The following is an 11638-nucleotide window of genomic DNA, read 5'->3' on the forward strand; positions in this document are numbered from 1 at the left end:
CATATATGGGTTTCCTTTAAACTTTCCAAACTTTTTTTTTTATAATAGTGGCCTAAAGTTTTAAGCTTTACTTAAAATTGAACTATGGCATGTGCCTTTATTTAATCATTTGCGTGGCATGCTTGATTTTTATTTAATTCCAGTACTTAGGTTAAATGCTAGTATTACTAATTTTCTAAATATATATAGAACATATTTTGTTATTTTCCTCGCATTACATCAGCTGACCTTGGCAGCAATGCCTTTTTGCCATCTTTGCTGATTCAATATTTCAGCTTGCCTCGTACGTGCCTTTCAGAGCCATCTTTTTTCTGTGGTATCATTCTTTTAGCTTCCTATCTCTGACAAAGGTGTTCTCAATCTTATTTTCCTTATCTGTTCTTTTCCTGCACTAGCAATTCTGCTGTGAGCTTAAAAATAATGCAAAATGACTGATTTTTAGTACTCACTTGACCTACCTTATTTTCTCAAAATTCTAATTTATGCTTAACCTAATGTTTTAGAAGCTTTTAATTACTTTTTATGACTCTTTATGTTAACTTGCTATTTTCACGCTAATATAAAAAATTTTCCTTCTACAACGACGGTTTGAATAACACGATCCATTTTTAAAGCTTTTCCGCACAAATTTTCTAGGTGTATTATGCAATGATACCTCATCAAATGAGAGCTTTTAACAGCAATGGCATCGTCTTCTATTAATTTTACAAGCCCCTCTCTTTTACCTATCATAGCTGGGGCACCATCCGTAACTATACCAGATATGCTGGCAAGAGACAAAGAACATCGCGTTAACGTTTTTTTCACTGCTTCATATAATTCTCTTGATGTTGTCGTGTCTTTTAATAGTACTAAAGAAGCCATTTCTTCAGTGACATTATATTCGTCATTAATATCTCTAATAAAAATGGCAAATTGAGCCATATCAGTAGTATCTTTCATCCATCGCCAAAGCATAAAATTTAAAACCACAAGCTTTACTTCTCAAATCCTTTTCGATAGCTTTCCCAAGTTCGTCAATTGTCCTGGCAATAGTTTTATAAGACAAACTGATTTTAGAAATGTCGCCTTTCTTACCAGGGCAAATTATAGCACGCTTTCTATGCATTCCTTAAGAAACTCGCCATCAGAAAATGGTTTCGATTTTTTTGGCGATTAAATTACATACATAACTATAGCTTTTAGAATGAACTCTGTCTGAGTTGTAACTTTTTAAAAAAAAATGTTGAGATAAGATGCCCTTTTTCAGTTCCGCTACTTTGTCTTTACGACACTGCGCATGTTTTTGCACATAATGCCTTTACAAATTATACTCTTTGAAGACCGGTATGGAATCGCGACAAATTAAGCAGAGTGCCTTACTGTTTATCTCAACCAAAATGTAGTCCTCTGTCCATTTTTGATTGAATAACCTTCTTTCATCGATATATTTTCATTTTTTAGATGCGGTGTTTTGTTGAGGCGTAGAGGCCATGCTGAAATTATAAGAAAAAAATCAAACTATTTATTTGGTAAGGGCAAAGATTAGGATAAAAATAGAAATAAACGATAATATTAATTTTTATTAAAGAACGGCAAGAATATAGAAAGCAAGGTTCAATAACGAAGTAAGAAAATATATACTTGTTTTTTTAAAAAAAACAACTTTGTTACAACAGAAAATAAAAACAGATATATCAATAACCACTCTGTTTTGTTCACTCAATTTACAGAAACACGCGCAATCTCAATTCAACTGTCTTGCCGTATAACTGCAGTCACACTGTGCACTAATAACGAAATGTACGACATATCGAGCGACGCGTAACTGTGCTATATACCATCTAATTGCATGAACACGATGCAACGGTAAAATGAATCATCGAGGATGGGCTACTGTGGTGGGCTGGCCGAAGTCGTAAGGAAAGTAGGTAGAAGTCGCTAGATGACGTCATCACGTAATTTGCATAATGCACGCTGCACATGCAATTTATTTGCAAATTCAGAAACCGAAAGTAAGAGACAATTCTGTCATATGGCTTTCATAAAGTTACGTGACACTTATTTGAAGCTTGAAATAAATGGCAGTTTGTTTTGTGTGAAACTAGTGTAATGCTTTGCCTTTTGTGTATGTTTCTGAGTTGACGTGTTTTTTTATATCGTAGTTTGGCATAAAAATCAGTCTTGCAATACAGGCAGTATGCCCGTGTATTATCTCCAATAAAAGGCTTCAACCATCCTTTGAATTCAGGATTTGATTCCCACTCCTTTCTGAATTTCTGAGAGTATAGTTTTGACTGAGACATGATGAACTAGCGAGCTATATGTTTATGCTAAAGTCACAGAGAAGCACACACACAGTGGATGAGGTAAGTAATGAGGCTGTTTGAGTCAAATGCAGCGATTTATTCTTGTGCAGCAATTTATTTTAGACAAAGAACATTTTTTAATATGCATCGGAACAGGATATTTTTAATTTACATCCCGCTTACAAGCCAGGGCGGGATCACTTAACGGCGGATTCGCGCATGGGCAATTCATTTGCAGTCGAGACTCGTAGGAGTGAGCATCTCCTGCTGTAACTGCAGCTGGGGGGGGACTCCTGCGAGAGGACGGGCCTGTCTGTGAGTGCTTTGGGACGGGGGAGGGGCCGGCAGCGGCAGCTGCTGTGGCAAGTTGAGAAGAGTCAGTACAGACACATCAGAGTCTCCAAAAGTCTCCAGTAACACAAGAAAAAGTCGCCAGATTTGTCGCTAGTCGCTTTTTAAAAAGAGGGATTTGAAAAGTCGCTAAATATAGCGACAAAGTCGCTAAGTTGGCAACACTGGGGCTGGCGCCCTGCCCGCATGCGTTTAATGAAAAAAATATTAAAAACAAAAATATCCACTTTACGGCCCAATCGGAACTGTGCATGATGTACAATTTGACATTACAGTATATTATTAATTTTAGTTCCACATTAGTTGACCAAAATGAAAATATTAATCGCGCAAAATAAACGAAGCAGCCTTTGTGGCGTAACGTTGATGTCCAATGTTCAACCGCCGTAAGAGGAAGCTTAGGTGTGCACACCTGATAAGCCCCAATTAGGGCGAAACACATGCGGTGTACTCTTTGTATTATTTGGCAGGTACTGTACTATATATATATTATATAAAGTATGTAGTGTTTTTATTTTCCCACTCATGTAAATCATATAAAGTTTCCTTTCCGTTTTGATCTATTGTTGCAACTTCCCTCTTATGAGGAAATTGTGTTTGTTTAAAGATATCTTTAGACATCAGTTATTATTAATAAAACTGCCATTTGTCTTAAGGCATCAGGTTTATAAAACCTAACGTATCCAACCAGTTTTAAAGAAATGTATGATCCTTTTTCAAAAAAAAAGAAAAGAACACTGTGTCGCTGACTGTCCCTGTCCTTAGTGCTGTTACTGTCCACTTGTTAAAATTCTTTAATTCGTTCTGAGTTGTGCAATCAGGTCAGATGCCGAAGAAATGAAGAGCATAAAGCCACTGGTTCAAATACTCATTTATTCCAATGGCTATTAATCTTACAAATAAGTTTAACTTTATATCCACAGACTTAAATTAAGGAAATGTGCTATTATCACTTAAACCAATCTATTTGATCAATTTTTTTTTACAGTAAGTTGCTTGCTGCTATAGTTCATATTTATAATACATTTGTTCGTAGTGATGTTTTTAATGTTATTTCAAGGCGTCTTTGTAAAACACCCTGAGATATGGAGAATATTTCGGACAAAATTAAATAAATAAATAAATGCGTGAATAAATAAAAGTACTGTGAAATGTGAGCATAAATAAATAAATATATCATGAAATGATAGCATAAATAAATAAATGTGTCACGAAATATGTTTTTCGTTGCTTATTTATTTATTTAATTTTAATCCGTAACATTCCTGCAAACCGTCATGAAATGCGGCGAAATAAAACTGTCACTTTCACTCGTCAAAGTTGAGAGGATGGGCTCTAACACGCCCTCTAGTTACTGATTGGTGAATCGATAGCACAAGAATGAATTAGAAAAATGCTTACTACTGCCGATGAAATGGATTCTGCCGAAGATATTACGTATTTCAGAACAAGGCAAATGAGCCAGTTTGATATACGGTAAGCTGCAACGGCTGTATTAGTTTAGGTACTTTGACATGGAATGCCCAAAGCAGCGTCAACTAATATTTTGAACTGAACAACTTTACCACTGATCAGAGCTGTACAGTTGTTTGAAAAGTAGCTGCGAATATGCACCTGACTTTATACTCGTAAAACAAGGGTCAAATACTCAGTTCAAAATATTAGTTGCAGTTTACCGTATATCAAACTGGCTCATTCGCCTTGTGATCGTCTTCTCCGATACACCATATAGATCTGCAATCTGTCGTACTTTTAAACCGCATAACAGAAGGTGTTCAATTGACTCAGCTGGAATGTCAAAGGATGGACGTCCAGAGCAGGGAACTGCGTCACCTGAACTGGAGTGTAGTCGAGTCCGTTCCACCTGTTCTTTGATAATTTCAAAAATAGTTTCATCCATATCGGAGTCTAAAAGGGCCGCCAACATTGTAATTTCTTCCGATAAATCTTCAATTCTCTCTCTGAAATACGTAATATCTTCGGCAGAATCCATTTCATCGGCAGTAGTAAGCATTTTCTAATTCATTCTTGTGCTATCGATTCACCAATCAGTAACTAGAGGGCGTGTTAGAGCCCATCCTCTCAACTTTGACGAGTGAAAGTGACAGTTTTATTTCAAGCCGTATTTCATGACGGTTTGCAGGAATGTTACGGACAAAATTAAATAAATAAATAAGCAACGAAAAACATATTTCGTGACACATTTATTTATTTATGCTATCATTTCATGATACATTTATTTGCCAGACCTCTCTCGTTGCCTGCCCGATCTGCGTGCGCGTGCGTATTGAAAGGCTACGTCATCACACACTTTACGGTGCAGCCCAATCTGTTTAACGCATGCGTGAATGCTTGAAGGCGGTCTCCGCCGACTGTGGAGGTCACGTGTTTCCGCTTACTGTGGAGCTCCACAGTGGCTGCAGCCAGGTGCTCTTGCCCTGCCCGGGGTTTGTTTCCTGCCTTGCGCCCTGTGTTGGCTGGGATTGGCTCCAGCGCACCCCGTGACCCTGTAGTTGGGATATAGCGGGTTGGATAATAGATGGATGGATGGGATGGGCTATTTCTTTCGCTTCTTGGTGGCAAAAGACACTTCAAATATTATATCAGAAACAGTAAATTATTTGTTTATGTTAGTTTACAATTGCTTGTTGGGCCGCATTAATGCTTGCCTTGGGCCACATGCAGCCCGCGGGCCGCGGGTTAGACACCACTGCTATAATGCATATACCGTTAGTATTAATTAATCTCGTTCAAAGTTTAGCATCTGAAAAACGAAGAAATTGTTTCTTTTTAAATAAAAAAATAGTCTGAATAGAATGTAACATATATATTTCAAAAACTCAACTGAATATGAGGGCGGCCAATTATACAGTGATATGGCCATAAGTGAACGAGAATAGCACCGTCCATATCTCAAGGATGGTGGCAGCATAAAGCCATGCAGGGAGGTTTCTAATCTTACCAGGCACTCCTCTAACATGGACTGGGGTCGGTCATTTATGATTTATGAGCCTTGAGCATGGGAAAGGTACTATATAAATCATTTATTAATATTGTTGTTTGTGTTTATTGTTGTTGTTATTATTATAACAATAACCCAAACATATCTATTCCTTGCATGGGCTTAGGAGCCCGAATAAGCCCTTTTCTACGTAGAATATCTCAAAAGCTAAGGATTGTGGGAGCATCTTACCAAGGTGGAATGTCATCTACAGTCACTTCTCCTATTAGAAGGAGTGTTTGTGGTACACTGTATTCATCCCTGAGGGGAAATTATCTTTTCACTTGATCTTTGAGGGTCAGAGGGTTTTGCTCACTAAAGATTTGCACTGCTGCATCAATCAATATACGTTCATTAGAGCTGACATACAGTAGACAATTATAATTTTAATTTCTTGAAAGGGAAGGAGAGTGGCAGCATTCAACTGGGCTTGATTCATATCTTTTGGCCCATCTCTAATATGAACCAGGGATAAATAATTGAGGTTTATGTCATATATAAGAAACATTAACTGTCCTTACTGTGTATAAGGCATGGGGGTTTATGTGACTCTTATCAGGGTACACATTGTAATGGGGCTGACAAGTTTCACCACTCTGTGGGTTTGTCACTCACACTCTTAAAAATAAAGTCGCCAGACTGGTTCTTCAGAGTGATGAGATTTTTTCTTCCCAAAAGAGCCATCCACATAAAGGTTCAAGAAAGAATTTTGTAGCAGACTCCATGCAGTAAATAACTGTGAATAAATGTTAACAGATTTGTAAAATACCAAAGGGTCACCATTTTAAACAAACTCTCACTGCATGCAATAACACAGTCTAAGTGTTCAGGTTTTCTTAATCTGTTTGTCTTCTGCTAGGTAGCCTGCCATACATTAAAGATTTCAGCTTTTATATACATATTCGGAAGCACAAAGAACCCTTCCCAGAATACAATGGTGCTTTGTTAAGCAATGGGTCTATGACGAATTAAACAGCCCAATAAAGAACCATGAAGTGTCATTAAAGACACATATTTTTTTTTTATTTTATTAATTTTATTACAATCCATACAAAACAATCAAGTTTTTACAAAAAAGAATTGAGTTAAGAACAGATCGATCCCCACCCTGAGAGAGAGAGCAAGCCAAACGGCGTAAAATTTAAGGCTTATAAACATACCTAAATTAATAAATTCTCTGTGCTTTATAAACTTATTTTAAAATATTACTGATTAGATCCTGCCATGTTTTGAAAAAGTCTGTACAGATCCTCTAACTGAGTATTTGATTTTTCCAATTTCAAATAATATAACACATCAGTTTCCCACTGACTTAAAGAGGAGAGTTTGGGTTCTTCCAGTTTATCAGAATAAGTCTGCGTGCCAAAGTGTAGTGAATGCAATCACAATTTGTTTGTCTTTCTCCACTTTAAGCCCCTCTGGAAGAACCCCAAACACAGCTGTTAATGGGTTAGGAGGGATTGTGAGTCCAAGGCTGTCTGAGAGGTAATTAAAAATTTTTTCCAGAATAATGTTAATTTGGTGCAGGCCCAGAACATGTGACCTAGTGAGGCTGGGACTTGGTTACAACGTTCGCAGGTTGGATCATGCCCTGGAAACATTTTGGAGAGTTTTAGTCGAGACAGATGTGCTCGATATATAATTCTGAGTTGTATAATTGTATGCTTTGCATATGGAGCTCGAAGTGAATTCTCTGCATTGCTACTTTCCACTCCTTTTCTGATATATTAATTGAGAGTCTTTTCCCAGTGTCCTCTTGGATCTTTGAAAGGAAGGGATTGTAAATTGATTTTATATATTGTAGAGATGGAGTCTAAGTCCTTGATTGAGCAATATTTTTTCCAGTATGGATGAGGGTGCAAGATGAGGAAAATCTGGAAGGTTCTGTTTAACAAAGTTCCTGATTTGAAGATAGTGAAAGAAATGTGTAGCTGGAATGTTAAATTTGGAATGTAATTGTTCATAGGATGCAAAGACGTTGTCTATATAAAGATCTCTAAGCAAGTTAATTCCAAATTTTTCCAGATATTAAAACTGCATATGTTTGTGAGGGTTGAAAGAGGTGGTTCTCTTGCAGGGATGCCACAGATAGAAGCTTCTCCGTCTTAAAATGCTTTCTACATTGGTTCCAGATTCTAAGTGAGTGGAGCACAATTGGGTTATTAGTGTATTGCCGATAACGTGTGTTTATTGGAGCACAGAGCAAGGAATACAAAGAAGTACTGCAGGATTTTACTTCTATTGCGGTCCAAGCCTGTGTATGTTCTTCTATTTGTGTCCAGGTTCTTATCGCCTGTATATTTGCTGCCCAGTAATAAAACTGGAAGTTAGGTAGAGCCATGCCACCTTCTGCCTTTTGTCTTTGTAGGGTCGCTCTTTTGATGCGTGGATGTTTTGAATTCCAAATAAATGAGGTTATTGTTGAATCTAATTGCTTAAAGAATGATTTATTAATGTATATTGGGATGTTTTGAAATAAAAAGGAGCTTAGGAAGAATATTCATCTTAACAGTGTTAATTCTTCCAGCTAGTGTGAGATGAAGGGTTGACCATCTATGCAAGTCTTGTTTAATTTTTTCCATTCAGACGCGAAATTTTGTTGATAAAGAGCTTTATGTTTACTTGTGATGTTTACCCCTAGGTATTTAAACTGTTCTGCAATGATAAAAGGTAGGGTGTCTAATCTAATATTATATGCTTGAGAATTCACTGGAAAGAGTACACTTTTATTCAGATTAATTCTGAGACCAGAGATCTTTTGAAATTCTGTGAGTGCTGCTAAGACTGCAGGCACAGAATTTTCTGGGTCCGATATATACAGTACCATGTCATCTGCATATAATGAGATTTTCTGTTCCAGTCCTTCTCTGCTAATCCCCTTTATCTGATCAGTATTTCGACAATGTATTGCCAGTGGTTCAATGGCAATGCAAACAGCAGTGGTGACAAGGGCATCCTTGTCTAGTGCCACGTTCTAGTTTAAAGTAGTCTGAGCAAATGTTATTGATGCAAACTGAAGCTTCTGGGTTAGTATACAGTAATTTAATCCATGCACAAATGTTCGGGCCAAACCCAAACTTCTCCAATATAGTAAAAAGGTATTTCCATTCAATCATGTCGAATGCTTTTTCTGCATCCAATGATAATAATATTTCTGGGGTGTTTGATTTAGTTGGTGAGTATATTACATTAAACAGGCATCGAAGATTTGAAGATAAGTGTCGGCCCCTAATAAATCCAGTTTGGTCTTGTGATATTACCGAGGGGAGCACTTTCTCCATCCTTCTGGCTATGATTTTAGAGAGTATTTTAATGTCGTTATTCAGAAGTGAAATTGGTCTGTATGATGCACATTGTAATAAGTCCTTGTTTTGTTTTGGAAAGACAGTGATTAGTGCTTGGCGAAAGGTTTGTGGAAGAGATTGGTTATCTCTGGCTTCTGTAAATGTTGCTAATAGGAGGGGAGCTAGCTGAGCGGAGAATTTCTTGTAAAATTCTGCAGGGTAGCCATCAGGGCCTGCTGCTTTTCCACCTTGGAGTGACTTTATCTATCTATCTATCTATCTATCTATCTATCTATCTATCTATCTATCTACAGTGCATCCGGAAAGTATTCACAGTGCATCACTTTTTCCACATTTTGTTATGTTACAGCCTTATTCCAAAATGGATTAAATTAATTTTTTTCCTCAAAATTCTACACACAACACCCCATAATGACAACATGAAAAAAGTTTACTTGAGGTTTTTGCAAATTTATTACAAATAAAACAACTGAGAAAGCACATGTACATAAGTATTCACAGCCTTTGCCATGAAGCTCCAAATTAAGCTCAGGTGCATCCTGTTTCCTCTGATCATCCTTGAGATGTTTCTGCAGCTTAATTGGAGTCCACCTGTGGTAAATTCAGTTGATTGGACCTGATTTGGAAAGGCACACACCTGTCTATAGAAGGTCCCACAGTTGACAGTTCATGTCAGAGCACAAACCAACCATGAAGTCAAAAGAATTGTCTGTAGACCTCCGAGACAGGATTGTCTCAAGGCACAAATCTGGGGAAGGTTACAGAAAAATTTCTGCTGCTTTGAAGGTCCCAATGAGCACAGTGGCCTCCATCATCAGTAAGAGGAAGAAGTTCGAAACCACCAGGACTCTTCCTAGAGCTGGCCGGTCATCTAAACTGAGCGATTGGGGGAGAAGGCCCTTAGTCAGGGAGGTGACCAAGAACCCGATGGTCACTCTGTCAGAGCTCCAGAGGTCCTCTGTGGAAAGAAGAGAACCTTCCAGAAGGACAACCATCTCTGCAGCAATCCACCAATCAGGCTTGTATGGTAGAGTGGCCAGACGGAAACCACTCCTTAGTAAAAGGCACATGGCAGCCCACCTGGAGTTTACCAAAAGGCATCTGAAGGACTCTCAGACCATGAGAAACAAAATTCTCTGGTCTGATGAGACAAAGATTGAACTCTTTGATGTGAATGCCAGGCGTCACGTTTGGAGGAAACCAGGCACCGCTCATCACCAAACCAATACCATCCCTACAGTGAAGCATGGTGGTGGCAGCATCATGCTGTGGGGATGTTTTTCAGCGGAAGGAACTGGGAGACTAGTCAGGATAAAGGGAAAGATGACTGCAGCAATGTACAGAGACATCCTGGATGAAAACCTGCTCCAGAGCGCTCTTGACCTCAGACTGGGGCGATGGTTCATCTTTCAGCAGGACAACGACCGTAAGCACACAGCCAAGATATCAAAGGAGTGGCTTCAGGACAACTCTGTGAATGTCCTTGAGTGGCCCAGCCAGAGCCCAGACTTGAATCCGATTGAACATCTCTGGAGAGATCAATTGCTGCCAAAGGAGCAAAGGCTGTGAATACTTTCCGGATGCACTGTATCTATCTATCATATAACGCCTGTTGTCTGTCTGTCTATCTGTCTATCTATCTATCTACCATATGGTGCCATTCACATCTATCTATCTATCTATCTATCTATCTATCTATCTATCTATCTATCGAGAATTAGAACCAAAAAAACAGATTGGGCTATTTACCTTGAGAAATTGTCAGAATTTTTTGCGTACTTTATTTATTTTACACATTTTCAGTTCAGCCACAGAGATGATCACGGGTGCCCATCTTAGAAAGAACACAGACTCATGACTGAGGGTTGCTCAAAGGACAGTGTCGGCGCAGTGTCATGAAGAACTGGCGAGGCTTTCACTGGTAAAAGAGTTTCACACACAGTTGTGCATGAGAATTAGTGGGTTGGGAGATTATTATTCGAGACTGGTTATTAAGGGATTGTTCTTTAGTGGAGACAAAGACATGCCACAGAAAGAAGTGAAGGACAAAGAATTGAAAATATATTTACAGAGTAAGTCAGAAGAAAATAAAACCGTTCAACATGCCTTCCTTGAGGTCCATTTTCCATTTTCCAATATATATTAATGTACAATAGGAAACCTAGCAGGAGACTAACAAATAAAGAACACCTGGACAGCCTGTGTATGCAGCGAGAGTCCTTTGAAATTATGATCCATCATTATATCACAAATCTGTTACCATGTATTTGTGGTTGTTTACTGTATAAAGCCTGTTACAAATAAATTTTAAAGAAAAGGTTCTTTCTGAAACCCTCATGTGGACAGGTCTTTTGGGATCCAGAAATGGTTCCCCTGTGGCATTGCTCTGAAGAACCTCCCTGGCACCTTTGTTTTATGAGTGTAGCTAGAATATTCAGGTCGCAGAATAAAAAGACTGAAAAGTACATTTAAAAATGTATCAAACAAACAAGCTGAATCACAGACAAACCATGTGGTAAGAGGAAGCCTCTAATCAGGGGAGATCACACTGAGGTTTCTTGTTACCTCATCAAAATGTGATCTTGAGTATCTAGGATTTTAGCTACGTTCATATACCTAAATATTACAGAAATGGGACAAAAACATTCCTTTATTAGCTTACCTGTCCTTGGGTTGTTCCTTATTTATTCCTC

The 11638-nt window shown here is 38.2% G+C and overlaps 1 protein-coding gene across 3 annotated transcripts in view; it reads right to left on the reverse strand.

Annotated features, from left to right (window-relative positions):
• LOC120534452 (zinc finger protein OZF-like) overlaps positions 1 to 11638 on the reverse strand; it is an 88528-nt gene that overhangs the window by 24824 nt on the left and 52066 nt on the right. For 2 of the 3 annotated variants that reach the window (XR_005634754.1, XM_039762034.1), the window contains exon 2: positions 1363 to 1475. The exons of the other annotated variant lie outside the window; for it this stretch is intronic. The gene's annotated coding sequence lies outside the window, so the exon portion shown is untranslated. The remainder of the gene's footprint in view (positions 1 to 1362; positions 1476 to 11638) is intronic. 3 annotated transcript variants of the gene reach the window in all.

The sequence above is a fragment of the Polypterus senegalus genome, chromosome 8 (assembly GCF_016835505.1).
Source record: "Polypterus senegalus isolate Bchr_013 chromosome 8, ASM1683550v1, whole genome shotgun sequence".
Taxonomy (NCBI): domain Eukaryota; kingdom Metazoa; phylum Chordata; class Cladistia; order Polypteriformes; family Polypteridae; genus Polypterus; species Polypterus senegalus.